This window comes from Coregonus lavaretus (assembly GCF_964263955.1).
Source record: "Coregonus lavaretus genome assembly, chromosome: 9".
Taxonomy (NCBI): Eukaryota; Metazoa; Chordata; class Actinopteri; order Salmoniformes; family Salmonidae; genus Coregonus; species Coregonus lavaretus.
The window spans coordinates 23,233,596-23,249,500 of NC_139996.1; the positions used below are offsets into that span (position 1 = coordinate 23,233,596).

Here is a 15,905-nt window from a genome sequence, read left to right on the forward strand (position 1 = left end):
TTAACTCATTAGAATGAATGGGGTCATTTAGACATAAATGGAGTTTCTGTGTCAGAGAGGAGGATAATTAATTCCTATAAAGGATGCAAGCTCTTTCTAACTCTTCTTGAAGATGTATGCATGCTTCCTCTCTCATTTTATCCATCCCCCAGGCCTGGCTATGTCATTAACCCACACAGCAAATTGCATGTGGATGTTATTGCTCACTCAACACAGAGATGGGATGGTCTCTCTCTCTATGAGTTCACCTCATGCTGTTGGAAGTGGCACAATGTCTTTATGTGTCTATTGAGGAAATGTCTCCTGGTATCCTCTTTTGTATTCTCCTTAATTCACCTCACACACAGTCTCTTTGTGGTGTGAGTTCATGCTGTCTTGACTGAATTAGTAACAGGGAATAGGTAGTAATAAGGCCCCATTATGTCTGGCAGTAATCTCCCCTTGGTTAATTGTCTGCATGTTTTCCCTGGCTGAGCCAGACTAATGATGCAATGCCCATTGTCTCCTCTCTCTCATTCTCCTCCCTTCCTCTCTCACCACCCTCCCACTTTTTTTCTCGCTTTCCCCCACCCCTCCTTCATTCTCTCTCGCTCTCCTCCCCCTATTTATTCCTCCCAATTCCTTTCACAAATCAAATTAGCTTTATTGGTACAAATGGTGAAATAACTTTCTCTATCCCTCCCTTCCTGTCTCTCTCTGACAGTATTTCTAACCTGGGCATGTTTGGCATCAGTGGGTTCAGTGCGGTGATCAACCCTCCGCAGGCGTGTATCCTGGCCGTGGGCACCTCCAGGGCTGTGCTTCGTCTGACCGAGGAGACAGGTGCCCTGAGCACCGTCACCCTGTCTAGAGACGGGCGCCTAGTGGACGACGAGCTGGCATCACACTTCCTGGACAAGTTTAGTGCCAACCTGGAGCGGCCGCAGCGCATGGCACTAGCCTGAGAGAGGGATGGAAAAAGGGAAGGAAGGAGAGAGAGTGAAACACTTACATCGTGAAGCCTACAGTGTATTCTGCAAAGGAGCAGCTGTCTTATTTTAACTAAATTAACATTGTCATGGCGCAGGTCAGGGTTAGCTAAAGGTTAAGGTTAGCTGTGTAGGTGTGCCGTTGGCTTGTACATACAGTGGGGGAAAAAAGTATATAGTCAGCCACCAATTGTGCAAGTTCTCCCACTTAAAAAGATGAGAGAGGCCTGTAATTTTCATCATAGGTACACGTCAACTATGACAGACAAAATGAGAAAATAAAATCCAGAAAATCACATTGTAGGATTTTTAATGAATTTATTTGCAAATTATGGTGGAAAATAAGTATTTGGTCAATAACAAAAGTTTCTCAATACTTTGTTATATACCCTTTGTTGGCAATGACACAGGTCAAACGTTTTATGTAAGTCTTCACAAGGTTTTCACACACTGTTGCTGGTATTTTGGCCCATTCCTCCATGCAGATCTCCTCTAGAGCAGTGATGTTTTGGGGCTGTCGCTGGGCAACACAGACTTTCAACTCCCTCCAAAGATTTTCTATAGGGTTGAGATCTGGAGACTGGCTAGGCCACTCCAGGACCTTGAAATGCTTCTTACGAAGCCACTCCTTCATTGCCCGGGCGGTGTGTTTGGGATCATTGTCATGCTGAAAGACCCAGCCACGTTTCATCTTCAATGCCCTTGCTGATGGAATACATGGCCCCATTCATTCTTTACACGGACCGGTCGTCCTGGTCCCTTTGCAGAAAAACAGCCCCAAAGCGTGATGTTTCCACCCCCATGCTTCACAGTAGGTATGGTGTTCTTTGGATGCAACTCAGCATTCTTTGTCCTCCAAACACGACGAGTTGAGTTTTTACCAAAAAGTTATATTTTGGTTTCATCTGACCATATGACATTCTCCCAATCCTCTTCTGGATCATCCAAATGCACTCTAGCAAACTTCAGACGGGCCTGGACATGTACTGGCTTAAGCAGGGGGACACGTCTGGCACTGCAGGATTTGAGTCCCTGGCGGCGTAGTGTGTTACTGATGGTAGGCTTTGTTACTTTGGTCCCAGCTCTCTGCAGGTCATTCACTAGGTCCCCCCGTGTGGTTCTGGGATTTTTGCTCACCGTTCTTGTGATCATTTTGACCCCACGGGGTGAGATCTTGCGTGGAGCCCCAGATCGAGGGAGATTATCAGTGGTCTTGTATGTCTTCCATTTCCTAATAATTGCTCCCACAGTTGATTTCTTCAAACCAAGCTGCTTACCTATTGCAGATTCAGTCTTCCCAGCCTGGTGCAGGTCTACAATTTTGTTTCTGGTGTCCTTTGACAGCTCTTTGGTCTTGGCCATAGTGGAGTTTGGAGTGTGACTGTTTGAGGTTGTGGACAGGTATCTTTTATACTGATAACAAGTTCAAACAGGTGCCATTAATACAGGTAACGAGTCGAGGACAGAGGAGCCTCTTAAAGAAGAAGTTACAGGTCTGTGAGAGCCAGAAATCTTGCTTGTTTGTAGGTGACCAAATACTTATTTTCCACCATAATTTGCAAATAAATTCATTAAAAATCCTACAATGTGATTTTCTGGATTTTTTTTCCTCAATTTGTCTGTCATAGTTGACGTGTACCTATGATGAAAATTACAGGCCTCTCTCATCTTTTTAAGTGGGAGAACTTGCACAATTGGTGGCTGACTAAATACTTTTTTTCCCCACTGTATATACAGTAGATATGACTGTTTATGACCTCTGCTATGAACTTTGTGATGGAGGTGTGTAATTTTACTGTTGCTGGAGAGGTCTATGCACTGGCCAAATGTTACCATAGCAGGGAACGTCCCATTTAACCTGTGGGAGCTATTCTAGCACACCATGTTTGTATATAAAGTGGCTATTCCAGTTCCCATATATCAAGTCCCAATTCAACGACCCATGTCTCAATGAGTTCTCATCCATTCACCTGGACAATGCAAACCGATGCTGATGTAAAGACTTTTATGTTTTTGTACATTTCTCTCATGTATTTATTATCGGCCATCGACAGCACTGCATTTCTCCTGTGTGAATCAATCTGGCCCCAACAGAGTGGCGCTTTTAAATATCCCTCAACATTCTGACTAAAGACTTTGTTGGGATTGTAGGTTATGTTACGTCTCCTTAAGGGTTACGAGGAAAACTAAAAAATCCACTGAAATCTCTCAAATCTGTCTATATGATATGTTCTAACTTACTGTATTTAAAATACAAAATACTGTATTAAAACCACCCCCCGAAACAGATGTCAAAAATGCATATGGACAAAGCAAACCAATGAATTGCAAATGTTCTGTTCAACCCACAAAAGGCGTTCTTCCTTCTGTGTGTATTATGTACCAGTGTTTCCTCTATCCTGTCCTTTATAAGCCTCTCCAGTGTAAATACAGATGTCTGTGTGTGCTTAATGGGAATCTGAAGGCCGAGATTGCATCATCCTTATTGCATAGTAACCAATTAAGATAATAGCTGGGCAGAGAGTGCGTTGAGCTCCCGGCGGCAGATGTGTGTATGCTCTAAGTACACTATATATACAAAAGTATGTGGACACCCCTTCACATTTGTGGATTTGGCTATTTTAGCCACACCCGTTGCTGATAAGTTTATAAAATCGAGCATGGCCTTACTAAAGAGCTCATTGACTTTCAATGTGGCACCGTCATAGGATGCCACCTTTCCAACAAGTCAGTTCGTCAAATTTCTGCCCTGCTAGAGCTGTCCCGGTCAACTGTAAGTGCTGTTATTGTGAAGTAGAAACATCTAGGAGCAACAACGGCTCAGCCGCGAAGTGGTAGGCCACACAGGCTCACAGAACGGGACCACCGAGTGCTGAAGCGCGTAGCACGTCAAAACTGCCTCTGGAAGCAACGTCAGCACAAGAACTGTTAGTCAGGAGCTTCATGAAATGGGTTTCAATGGCCAACCAGCCACACACAAGCCTAAGATCACCATGCGGAATGCTCGCCACCACTGTAAAGTTTGGTGCAGGGGGAATAATGGTCTGGGGCTGTTTTTCATGGTTTGGGCTAGGCCCCTACAACATACAATGACATTCTAGACGATTCTGTGCTTCCAACTTTGTGGCAACAGTTTGGGGAAGGCCCTTTCCTTTTTCAGCATGACAATGCCCCCGTCCATGCAGAAGTGGTTTGTCGAGATCGGTGTGGAAGAACTTGACTGGCCTGCACAGAGCCCTGACCTCAACCCCATCGAACACCTTTGGGATGAATTGGAACGCCGACTGCAAGCCAGGCCTAATTTCCCAACATCAGTGGCCGACCTCACTAATGCTCTTGTGGCTGAATGGAAACAAGTCCCTGCAGCAATGTTCCAACATTTAGTGGAAAGCCTTCCCAGAAGACTGGAGGCTGTTATAACAGCAAAGGGGGGACCAACTCCATATTAATGCCCATGATTTTGGAATGAGACTTTTGGTCATGTAGTGTATGTTTAGAACAGCTGTTTACATGTGTGTCAGCACTGGTGGGGCACTGTGTCCTACAAAAACACTGTATCCTTCTATAAGTAAGTAGTGTGTTGTGGGATAGGAAGCGTGTAAAGAAATATTGGAGAGTGGAGCCTCTGGAACGAATCAAGTGTTCTCATTGGACAAGTCCATGTATGACCTCCTGTTTCAATGCGTTTCTCACGTTCTGTATACTGAACAGGTCCCTTGGCCATCCCCCAGGCCATGTGATGTCTCACAAGGGAGGCTGAGACGAATCAGGGAATGCCTCTGATCTCCAATCAGAATTACATAGAGTACCTCTGATGTAACAAAGGTGAGCTCTGTTAGGGCCACAAAGGGCTCTGTTAGGGTTAAGGTAAGGAATGGGATATTGATAATGTCATTGGACACACTAGAAGTTTTCTAATGTATATATGTCCTTACTTGGCTATCTACTGTAGGTAAAGGAAATTCAGACTAGCTATATATTTTACATCTCAGAAAGGGCTGTGGTATGCCATGCGAATGAGAAAATAACACACAAATGAAACCTGAGCTCCACTCAAACTATACTGGTTACAATTAGCAGGATCCAATTAAGAGTCCCCTCCTAGAAGGCAACATCAAGGCAAAACCCAGGGTCCCTCCCTCAATTTCACCGGTGACAGTGCTGATTTCCATCCCTCACACTGCATACAACCTGCGGTGAGAGAACATTTTGTTCTTTGAGGTTGGCTTGAGCCGTTGCTTTGGTAGCAGGGAAAGATGTGTGCATTCTATGTTGAGAGGGAGGGTGAGTGGGGGGAGATAGACAGGCGAAGGAGGCGGGGGTGCAGAGGGCATACAGGCAATCGGCACCACACAGCTGCTTTCTACAGTGTGCCCACTGTTCTTCCACCCATTTCCACGCACACCCAGCCACTGTTTCCTAGTTACCATGGCGATGGAAGGTGTGCAAGAGAGTGAAAAGAGAGAAAGGGACAAACACCCCTGAAGATTTCAGTCAGAGTTATAACCGCCTAGCTACAATAGGAGGAAAAGACTCATGTTGTTTGTTGTTACAGAATGCCAGCTATTCTCTTCCTACTGTCCCCAACTCACATACAACCCTGAAAATCCATCAGAATATTCGGTGGGGTTCAACTATTATTTCTCATATTGCCATACCATAGGATATTTTATGTACAGTGGGGAAAAAAAGTATTTAGTCAGCCACCAATTGTGCAAGTTCTCCCACTTAAAAAGATGAGAGAGGCCTGTAATTTTCATCATAGGTACACGTCAACTATGACAGACAAAATGAGAAAAAACTATCCAGAAAATCACATTGTAGGATTTTTAATGAATTTATTTGCAAATTATGGTGGAAAATAAGTATTTGGTCAATAACAAAAGTTTCTCAATACTTTGTTATATACCCTTTGTTGGCAATGACACAGGTCAAACGTTTTCTGTAAGGCTTCACAAGGTTTTCACACACTGTTGCTGGTATTTTGGCCCATTCCTCCATGCAGATCTCCTCTAGAGCAGTGATGTTTTGGGGCTGTCGCTGGGCAACACGGACTTTCAACTCCCTCCAAAGATTTTCTATGGGGTTGAGATCTGGAGACTGGCTAGGCCACTCCAGGACCATGAAATGCTTCTTACGAAGCCACTCCTTCATTGCCCGGGCGGTGTGTTTGGGATCATTGTCATGCTGAAAGACCCAGCCACGTTTCATCTTCAATGCCCTTGCTGATGGAAGGAGGTTTTCACTCAAAATCTTACGATACATGGCCCCATTCATTCTTTCCTTTACACGGATCAGTCGTCCTGGTCCCTTTTTAGAAAAACAGCCCCAAAGCATGATGTTTCCACCCCCATGCTTCACAGTAGGTATGGTGTTCTTTGGATGCAACTCAGCATTCTTTGTCCTCCAAACACGACGAGTTGAGTTTTTACCAAAATGTTCTATTTTGGTTTCATCTGACCATATGACATTCTCCCAATCCTCTTCTGGATCATCCAAATGCACTCTAGCAAACTTCAGATGGGCCTTGACATGTACTGGCTTAAGCAGGGGGACACGTCTTGCACTGCAGGATTTGAGTCCCTGGCGGCGTAGTGTGTTACTGATGGTAGGCTTTGTTACTTTGGTCCCAGCTCTCTGCAGGTCAATCACTAGGTCCCCCCGTGTGGTTCTGGGATTTTTGCTCACCGTTCTTGTGATCATTTTGACCCCACGGGGTGAGATCTTGCGTGTAGCCCCAGATCGAGGGAGATTATCAGTGGTCTTGTATGTCTTCCATTTCCTAATAATTGCTCCCACAGTTGATTTCTTCAAACCAAGCTGCTTACCTATTGCAGATTCAGTCTTCCCAGCCTGGTGCAGGTCTACAATTTTGTTTCTGGTGTCCTTTGACAGCTCTTTGGTCTTGGCCATAGTGGAGTTTGGAGTGTGACTGTTTGAGGTTGTGTACAGGTGTCTTTTATACTGATAACAAGTTCAAACAGGTGCCATTAATACAGGTAACGAGTGGAGGACAGAGGAGCCTCTTAAAGAAGAAGTTACAGGTCTGTGAGAGCCAGAAATCTTGCTTGTTTGTAGATGAACAAATACTTATTTTCCACCATAATTTGTAATAAATTCATAAAAAATCCTACAATGTGATCTTCTGGATATTTTTTTTCTCAATTTGTCTGTCATAGTTGACGTGTACCTATGATGAAAATTACAGGCCTCTCTCATCTTTTTAAGTGGGAGAACTTGCACAATTGATTGCTGACTAAATACTTTTTCCCCCACTGTATACAGGATAGGTGTAAGACATTCTATGTGGTATAGCTTTGTTTTTTACACAGGAAGCAATATGCTATTGTCCTACATACTCCTATATCCTATATCTGCACCAGCCAAAATAATCTCCTTCCTCAACTCTGCCAATCTCGTTTTATTGAAAATTTAATCCAGTCCATTGTAATGGTCTCAATTCCCCTTCATTGTGCTGCCTAGTATATAGTGTGTATATATATATATACAGTTGAAGTCGGAAGTTTACATACCTTAGGTTGGAGTCATTAAAACTCATTTTTCAACCACTCCACAAATTTCTAGTTAACAAACTATAGTTTTTGAAGTCGGTTAGGACATCTACTTTGTGCATGACACAAGTAATTTTTCCAACAATTGTTTACAGACAGATTGTTTCACTTATAATTCACTGTATCACAATTCCAGTGGGTCAGAAATGTACATACACTAAGTTGACTGTGCCTTTAAACAGCTTGGATAATTCCAGAAAATGATGTCATGGCTTTAGATGTATTTCAAGGCCTACCTTCAAACTCAGTGCCTCTTTGATTGACATCATGGGAAAATGAAAGAAATCAGCCAAGACCTCAGAAAAGAAATTGTAGACGTCCACAAGTCTGGTTCATCCTTGGGAGCAATTTCCAAACGCCTGAAGGTACCACATTCATCTGTACAAACACTAGTACGCAAGTATAAACACCATGGGACCATGCAGCCGTCATACCGCTCAGGAAGGAGACGCGTTCTGTCTCCTAGAGATGAACGTATTTGGTGCGAAAAGTGCAAATAAATCCCAGAACAACAGCAAAGGACCTTGTGAAGATGCTGGAGGAAACAGGTACAAACGTATCTATATCCACAGTCCTATTTCGACATAACTTGAAAGGCTGCTCAGCAAGGAAGAAGCCACTGCACTGGTTTGCAACTGCACATGGGGACAAAGATCGTACTTTTTTGAGAAATGTCCTCTGATGAAACAAAAATAGAACTGTTTGGCCATAATGACCATTGTTATGTTTGGAGGAAAAAGGGGGTTGCTTGCAAACCGAAGAACACCATCCCAACCGTGAAGCACGGGGGTGGCAGCATCATGCTGTGGGGGTGCTTTGCTGCAGGAGGGACTGGTGCACTTCACAAAATAGATGGCATCATGAGGAAGAAAAAATATGTGGATATATTGATGCAACATCTCAAGACAAGTTAAAACTTGGTCGCAAATGGGTCTTCCAAATGGACAATGACCCCAAGCATACTTCCAAAGTTGTGGCAAAATGGCTTAAGGACAACAAAGTCAAGGTATTGGAGTGGCCATCACAAAGCCCTGACCTCAATCCTATAGAACATTTGTGGGTGTAACGGGGTTGGTTATGTTTCCACTTGCCTCTAAAGAAATGTGTATTTAATGTTCAAGCAGTCTTATTGGTTGGTTCAACTCTGATGACAATAAGGCGTGTTGTGATTGGCCCCGCTTGCAGCTAGGGGGAGATTGTGAACGTCAGGTCTTCCCAGTATGAAAATGTGATGCAAGGGGTAGGTCATGTTCTGAATACTGTTTTATATTTTACAATGTGTACAAGGTTGCTGTACGTTACTGATTCATACATGTGTGGGTATATGGTACCTGTTAGGGATTGAGGGGCTTTCTGGGATGTGCTTTGGCATATGATTACTGTAGATAAGTGTGTTAGCTAGCATACACCGACGTAATGGTCACATGAGCCCACTGCTAACACAGTTGCCTTCATGTTACAGTTTTTGCCATCGACAGCCATCAATATCGTTAAGCTCTGCACAACTAACGTGCTGTTTCCCATTTAACAACAGAAATAAATTATGCTCAACTGGGACCACTGGCTGATGTGATTTATTAAGAGAAAACACAACGCAAGGAGAGTACGATATACATCTGTTACACTGGTGTCCTGACTCGTCTTCTTGTCTTCGCCGGACGTCACGTGGAGGGATCCGAGACCCGGCTTCAAGAAGTACTGTGGTTGCTGATGCACGCCAGAGGCCTAGGTTTCGCTTTCTGCACAAGTGGAATTCTCAGGGAGCTCCTGGTAGCATGAGTAGGTGGGGGAAATATTAATGTACTGTTTTTTACTTGTATGTGGTGATGCTATGATTATTTAGTGATGTAATTGTACTGTTATGCTAGTAACCTTCCGAAGCCAATTAACGTGAGGGCGACGCCATTTTCTACCACACGGTGGCGACAACTATTTATTAAGGCGTTTCTTGTTACTTTTCTGTGTTGATTCTTGGTCTTGTTAGACAACTACTACTGAACTTTTATTTTGAGTGCATTATGTTCAAGCTGATTTTATAGAAGTGTTCATATTGATTGTGTTAAAAAAAAAGACCTAATATTTTTTTATTTAAAAAAATGAACGTTTTGGGAGATGTAGGGGAGTTTTCATGTTTAACCCTTCACCGCCAGTGGGTAGGGGGGCAACTATTTCTCCAGTTACTTCCACACCTCTGGCCAGGCCAACTGCACAGGCAAGAGTGCGTTTTCCACATGATTTAGAGCTACCTCAACTCGGTGCATTCGAGCCAGTTTCACCTAGTCCTAGGATGGAGGATGTGTCTATGGATTTCCTGGCGGGCATTGTTAAGCAGATAGGTTACTCCATAGGCGAAAATATTGCCTCTTGTTTGGAATCAAAGGCTATGGGAGATGGGGTGGGACCGAAGGTTGATAATGTTGGTGGTACCAAGGCTGGGGCCAGCTGTAGTCTAAATGTAGTGGTGAAAAATGATGTCAGGGAACCAGTCTGTTTCAGGGGGGATGGTTCAGAGGAATGCACAGTGCATGAGTAGGAGGAGACCATGTTAGTGTACATGCAGAAGAAGGGCTATGGTGGGCAGGAGAGGTCAGATGAAGTTTTGGGTAAGCTGTCAGGGCGGGCACGTGACGTGGTAAGAGTAAGCCTACGCAGTAACCCAGTTGACTTAAGCCAGGGCTCCATTTGATTACTGGATCAGACTGAACAGGGCCATAGAGGTGGCAGAGGACTGTTTGAAGAGGCAGAACAAGGAGCTAGAGAATCCATCACGTGTTCTGACTGTCATGTTCATCAAGCACTGTCCGAACCCAGAGCTGTCATTGATATTCATGTGCAAACCATTGCATGAGTGGACGGCTGCGGAGGTCCATGGCAGGCTGGAGGAGTACGAGAGGAAGTGCAAGGCTCCACGTCCCTTGCGGCTGGCCCCACTGGTCACCACACTGACGCAGGAAGTAAGTAGGCCAGTGTCGGCTGTTGCAAACTGCCCGGACCCCTTGCAGCAGCCCACAAATGGCTCATCCGAGGCATTGGATCATGTGATTGGCATGCTTGAACGGGTCTTGGAGCAGAGGCCACAGCAACCTGTAGGCGGCTATGATAACTGTTTCCAGAGGAGGCCCAGGAGAAGGGAGAACCTGTCTTTGCAATGCAAAGTGTGTGGGGATGCGAATCACAGCACAATGGATCATTGTTATTCTAACCACCTATGCTTCCTCTGTTATGCAGCGGGGCACACACGTCAAGAATGCCCTCGCACTTCATCGGTAACTCCCGTCGCTCCATCAGACAGCAACACGACACAGCGGCAGGAAAACTAGCTGGCCCGCACGGGATGGGGGGAAGTGCTGGGCCTTGTGAGGTGCCCCAATCAGATAGTGGTGTAGATTTAGAGTCAATATATTCAAGGGTTTGTGATGAAGTCAAGTCGACCTAAAAAGTCATTATGTAAAATACACAGAGAGTGCTCCACAACGATGAACTCTTCTATACTAGGGTGTTACTGGGGGATGTTATAGAGGTGAGCGCTATGATTGACAGCGGTTCTATGGCATGCACATTGAGCTCAACAGTGGTGCCACGCCTTGAGAAAGCAGGTGTGCTCAAGAGTGGCTCCCTCAGTCCGACTGAAGTGGTGTTGGTTGGCTGCGGGGGGTTGAAGACCAAGCCTGTAGGTGTGTGTGAATTGAATCTGTCTGTGTATGGCAGCAGTGTCTCTGTCCCTGTTCTAGTAGTGGATGGCCAACGCGATGAGCTTATCCTAGGCAGCAATGTGATAAAACACCTAATCAGGGAGCTGAAGACGACTGGTGACTTCTGGGAGAAGATGTCATCATCTGAACACAATGGAGATGACAAACTGTTCCGTCTGCTGGCTAATGTAGAGAGATGGAAAGGGACCGAAGTGCCAGAAAGAGTGGGCACAGTAAGGCTGAAGCGGGCGGTCATATTGGAGCCTATGCAGGAACATTTAGTCTGGGGCCGGCTGTGTACGCCTCAAAATGTATCCGCGGGCAGTGCTGTCGTTATTGAGCCTACGAGGGCACGCTCAAGACCAAAAAACATCCTAGTGGGGAGAACAGTAGCAACATTGTGGAGCGATGGCTGGGTCCCTGTCAAAGTTATCAATCCCTCACCAAAGCCAGTAACAGTGAGACGCAATGCCAAGATAGCTGACGTTTTTCATTGCATGGCATTAGAGGACTTTGACACTGACTATATGGATAGGCCCACTGTCGAACCGGTCCCCCTGGTGCAGCAGGTACACAAAATGGAGGACAATCCAGACTTTGACAATGGTAGTGGAGATAGCTTGACCGTTGACAGTACCGTCAAAACGCACAGAGTGACAAGTGAGGTGTTGCACGAGTTAGGGCTAGGTGACTTTGACATTGAGTCCACTCAGTTGTCGCAACAGTGTAAGGTCGTCGGGTGAGGTTGTGTCTCTCTCTGGCGGGAGGTAAGCTTGGCTTTATACATAATTTGGGCTTTGTCGAGTAAAGTTTAAACTATGTATTTAGATTGTAGTTAGGTATTGTAGGTAGTTATCGTGGGTTGTTGTATGTAATTATTGTAGGTTAGTATTGTATTCGGCTGAGCCCGGTGAAGCACGAAGCTAGCTAGCTAACCCACTATCTGGACTAGCTAGCGGGTAGCTACTGGCAACTATTAGCAACGGTGGATAGTTGTTTCACGCCTGAGAGTGCCTGTAATTACGCCAGCTGGCTGCCTACAATAATTACATACAATAATGCCTACCATTCAGCTGTTTTCTAACCTCATTGTCTGAAGCGTTTACGTTAGGTAGTAAGTGGCTACTGTGCTTGAAATGTAGCTAGCTTGTTACTACCTGGATAGCTACTAGTAAACAATAGCTGGAACGACCTAGCGAACAGACGCAAACTGGCTGAGTCAATTCAGTGGCTAGCTTTGCACTTGGCTAGCTAACAGTAGCTGCTAGGGGTAAGTTATAACCTACATTTGTGTTTTGTTTTTACATATTGGTAGCCAGAGTCGTTCAAGGGAATTCGGGACATGGGTGACTAGTTAACGTTAGCTTGGCTCTCTCTCTGTGTTCGTGCCGTGAAAGGAGGGGTTTCTTCTTTGTCTGAAAGCAATGGCTAGCTAGTATGCTAACTATTCTAGCTAACTAACTGGCTGAATAAGTTGACAACGGACTCGCTCAAGCTGTCGGGACTAACCCACAACGTTAGACACGGACACGAATGATCTGCTTGGCGTGTTGACACACTGGTGGTTTGTTGTGGTGGCTTGACGACTCATTGCGAGCTCACAGAACAGGGCTACGGGCAGCCGAGCGGAAATGGAGGAAAACTAGACTCCCTGCGGACCTGGCATCTATTTACTCCCTCCTCTCTACATTTTCTTCCTCTGTTTCTGCTGCTAAAGCCACTTTCTACCACTCTAAATTCCAAGCATCTGCCTCTAACCCTAGGAAGCTCTTTGCCACCTTCTCCTCCCTGCTGAATCCCCCCCCCCCCCTCCTCCCTCTCTGTGGATGACTTCGTCAACCATTTTGAAAAGAAGGTTGACGACATCCGATCCTCGTTTGTTAAGTCAAATAACACTGCTGGTCCTGCTCACACTGCCCTACCCTATGCTTTGACTTCTTTCTCCCCTCTCTCTCCAGATAAAATCGTGCGACTTGTGACGGCCGGCCGCCCAACAACCTGCCCGCTTGACCCTATCCCCTCCTCTCTTCTCCAGACCATCTCCGGTGACCTTCTCCCTTACCCCACCTCGCTCATCAACTCATCCTTGACCGCTGGCTATGTCCCTTCCGTGTTCAAGAGAGCGAGAGTTGCACCCCTTCTCAAAAAATCCAACACTCGATCCCTCCGATGTCAACAACTAGAGACCAGTATCCCTTCTTTCTTTTCTCTCCAAAAGTCTTGAGCGTGCCGTCTTTAGCCAACTCTCTTGCTATCTCTCTCAGAATGACCTTCTTGATCCAAACCAGTCAGATTTCAAGACTGGTCATTCAACTGAGACTGCTCTTCTCTGTGTCACGGAGGCTCTCCGCACTGCTAAAGCTAACTCTCTCTCCTCTGCTCTTGTCCTTCTAGACCTGTCTGCTGCCTTTGATACTGTGAACCATCAGATCCTCCTCTCCACCCTCTCCGAGCTGGGCATCTCCGGCGCGGCTCACTCTTGGATTGCATCCTACCTGACCGGTTGCTCCTACCAAGTGGCGTGGCGAGAAGCTGTCTCCGCACCACGTGCTCTCACCACTGGTGTCCCGCAGGGCTCAGTTCTAGGCCCTCTCCTATTCTCGCTATACACCAAGTCACTTGGCTCTGTCATATCCTCACATGGCCTCTCCTATCATTGCTACGCAGACGACACACAACTAATCTTCTCCTTTCCCCCTTCTGATAGCCAGGTGGTGAATGGCATCTCTGCATGTCTGGCAGACATATCAGTGTGGATGACGGATCACCACCTCAAGCTGAACCTTGGCAAGACGGAGCTGCTCTTCCTTCCGGGGAAGGACTGCCCGTTCCATGATCTCACCATCACGGTTGACAACTCCGTTGTGTCCTCCTCCCAGAGTGCGAAGAGCCTTGGCGTGACCCTGGACAATACCCTGTCGTTCTCCGCTAACATCAAGGCGGTGACCCGATTCTGTAGGTTCATGCTCTACAACATTCGGAGAGTACGACCCTGCCTTACACAGGAAGCGGCACAGGTCCTGATCTAGGCACTTGTCATCCCCCGTCTGGATTACTGCAACTCGCTGTTGGCTGGGCTCCCTGCCTGTGCCATTAAACCCCTACAACTCATCCAGAATGCCGCAGCCCGTCTGGTGTTCAACCTTCCCAAGTTCTCTCACGTCACCCCGCTCCTCCGCACACTCCACTAGCTCGCATCTGCTACAAGACCATGGTGCTTGCCTACGGAGCAGTGAGGGGAACGGCACCTCCGTACCTTCAGGCTCTGATCAGTCCCTACACCCAAACGAGGGCATTGCGTTCATCCACCTCTGGCCTGCTGGCCCCCCTACCTCTGCGGAAGCACAGTTCCCGCTCAGCCCAGTCAAAACTGTTCGCTGCTCTGGCACCCAAATGGTGGAACAAGCTCCCTCACGACGCCAGGACAGCGGAGTCACTCACCACCTTCCGGAGACACTTGAAACCCCACCTCTTTAAGGAATACCTGGGATAGGATTAAGTAATCCTTCTACCCCCCCCCCCCCCCTTACCCCACCTCACCTCCCCAAAAAATAAATAAAAATAAATAAATAAAAACATTGTAAAGTGGTTATCCCACTGGCTATAAGGTGAATTCACCAATTTGTAAGTCGCTCTGGATAAGAGCGTCTGCTAAATGACGTAAATGTAGTTCAGCTTATAGCCCGCTACGAGTCTATCTTCTCCTGGCACAAACTAGATTGCGGGAAGGCTACTGGATATGTCCATCGCATCAGACTCAGTGACACTAAGCCTTTTAGGCTACCTTACCGTAGGCTCTCCCCTAACCATTATGACAAGCTCAGGCAGGCCTTGGATGAGATGGAAGAGCGAGAGATAATCAGGAAATCCAGCAGTGAGTATGCCTCTCCGCTCGTGCTGGTCTGGAAGAAGTCTGGTGATCTGAGACTGTGTACAGACTTCCGATGGCTCAATGCTCGCACTGTAAAGGATGCTCACCCTCTACCTCACCAAGCTGATGTTCTGGCGGCCTTGGGTGGCAATGCCTTCTTCTCTACAATGGATTTGACCTCAGGCTACTACAATGTGGAGGTGCATGAAGACGACAAGAAGTTTACAGCCTTCACTTCTCCTTTTGGGTTATATGAATATAACCGTCTTCCACAAGGACTATGCAACTGCCCAGCTACATTCATGAGGATGATGTTGAGCATTTTTGGAGATCAACATTTTTCTAGCCTTCAATGCTACCTGGACGATGTGCTGGTTTTTGCCCCGACTGAAGAACTTGGATTGCAACGCTTGGAGTCAGTTTTTGAGCGTCTCAAAGCCCATAATCTGAAATTGTCTCCAAAGAAATGCCATTTCATGAAGAGGTCAGTGCGGTTCTTGGGGCATGTCATCAGTGAAGGAGGTGTGGCCACAGACCCAGAAAACGTGAAGGCTATTGCAGGGATGACAGAGAAGGATCTCATGGAGGATAACACGGACATGCCCTCTCAAGGGAAGATTCGCTCCTTTCTCGGAATGATAGTCTATTACCAGCAGTTCATTGAGGGGTGCTCCACCATCGCTAAGCCGCTGCATGGGCTGACAACGGGGACGAAGGCACCACGCCATGGGAAAGGCAAGAGGAAAAGAGGAATACATAGGAAACTCACAGCAGCAGACTGGACTGGTGAGTGCAAACAGGC

The 15,905-nt window shown here is 46.3% G+C and overlaps 1 pseudogene across 1 annotated transcript in view; it reads left to right on the top strand.

Annotated features, from left to right (window-relative positions):
* LOC311135294 (pyruvate dehydrogenase protein X component, mitochondrial-like) overlaps nucleotides 1–1,065 on the top strand; it is a 94,329-nt pseudogene extending 93,264 nt beyond the window's left edge. Inside the window, exon 11 of the transcript XR_014615405.1 lies at nucleotides 704–1,065. The product of XR_014615405.1 is annotated as a pyruvate dehydrogenase protein X component, mitochondrial-like (transcript). The remainder of the gene's footprint in view (nucleotides 1–703) is intronic.
* The last annotated feature ends 14,840 nt before the right edge of the window (nucleotides 1,066–15,905 follow it).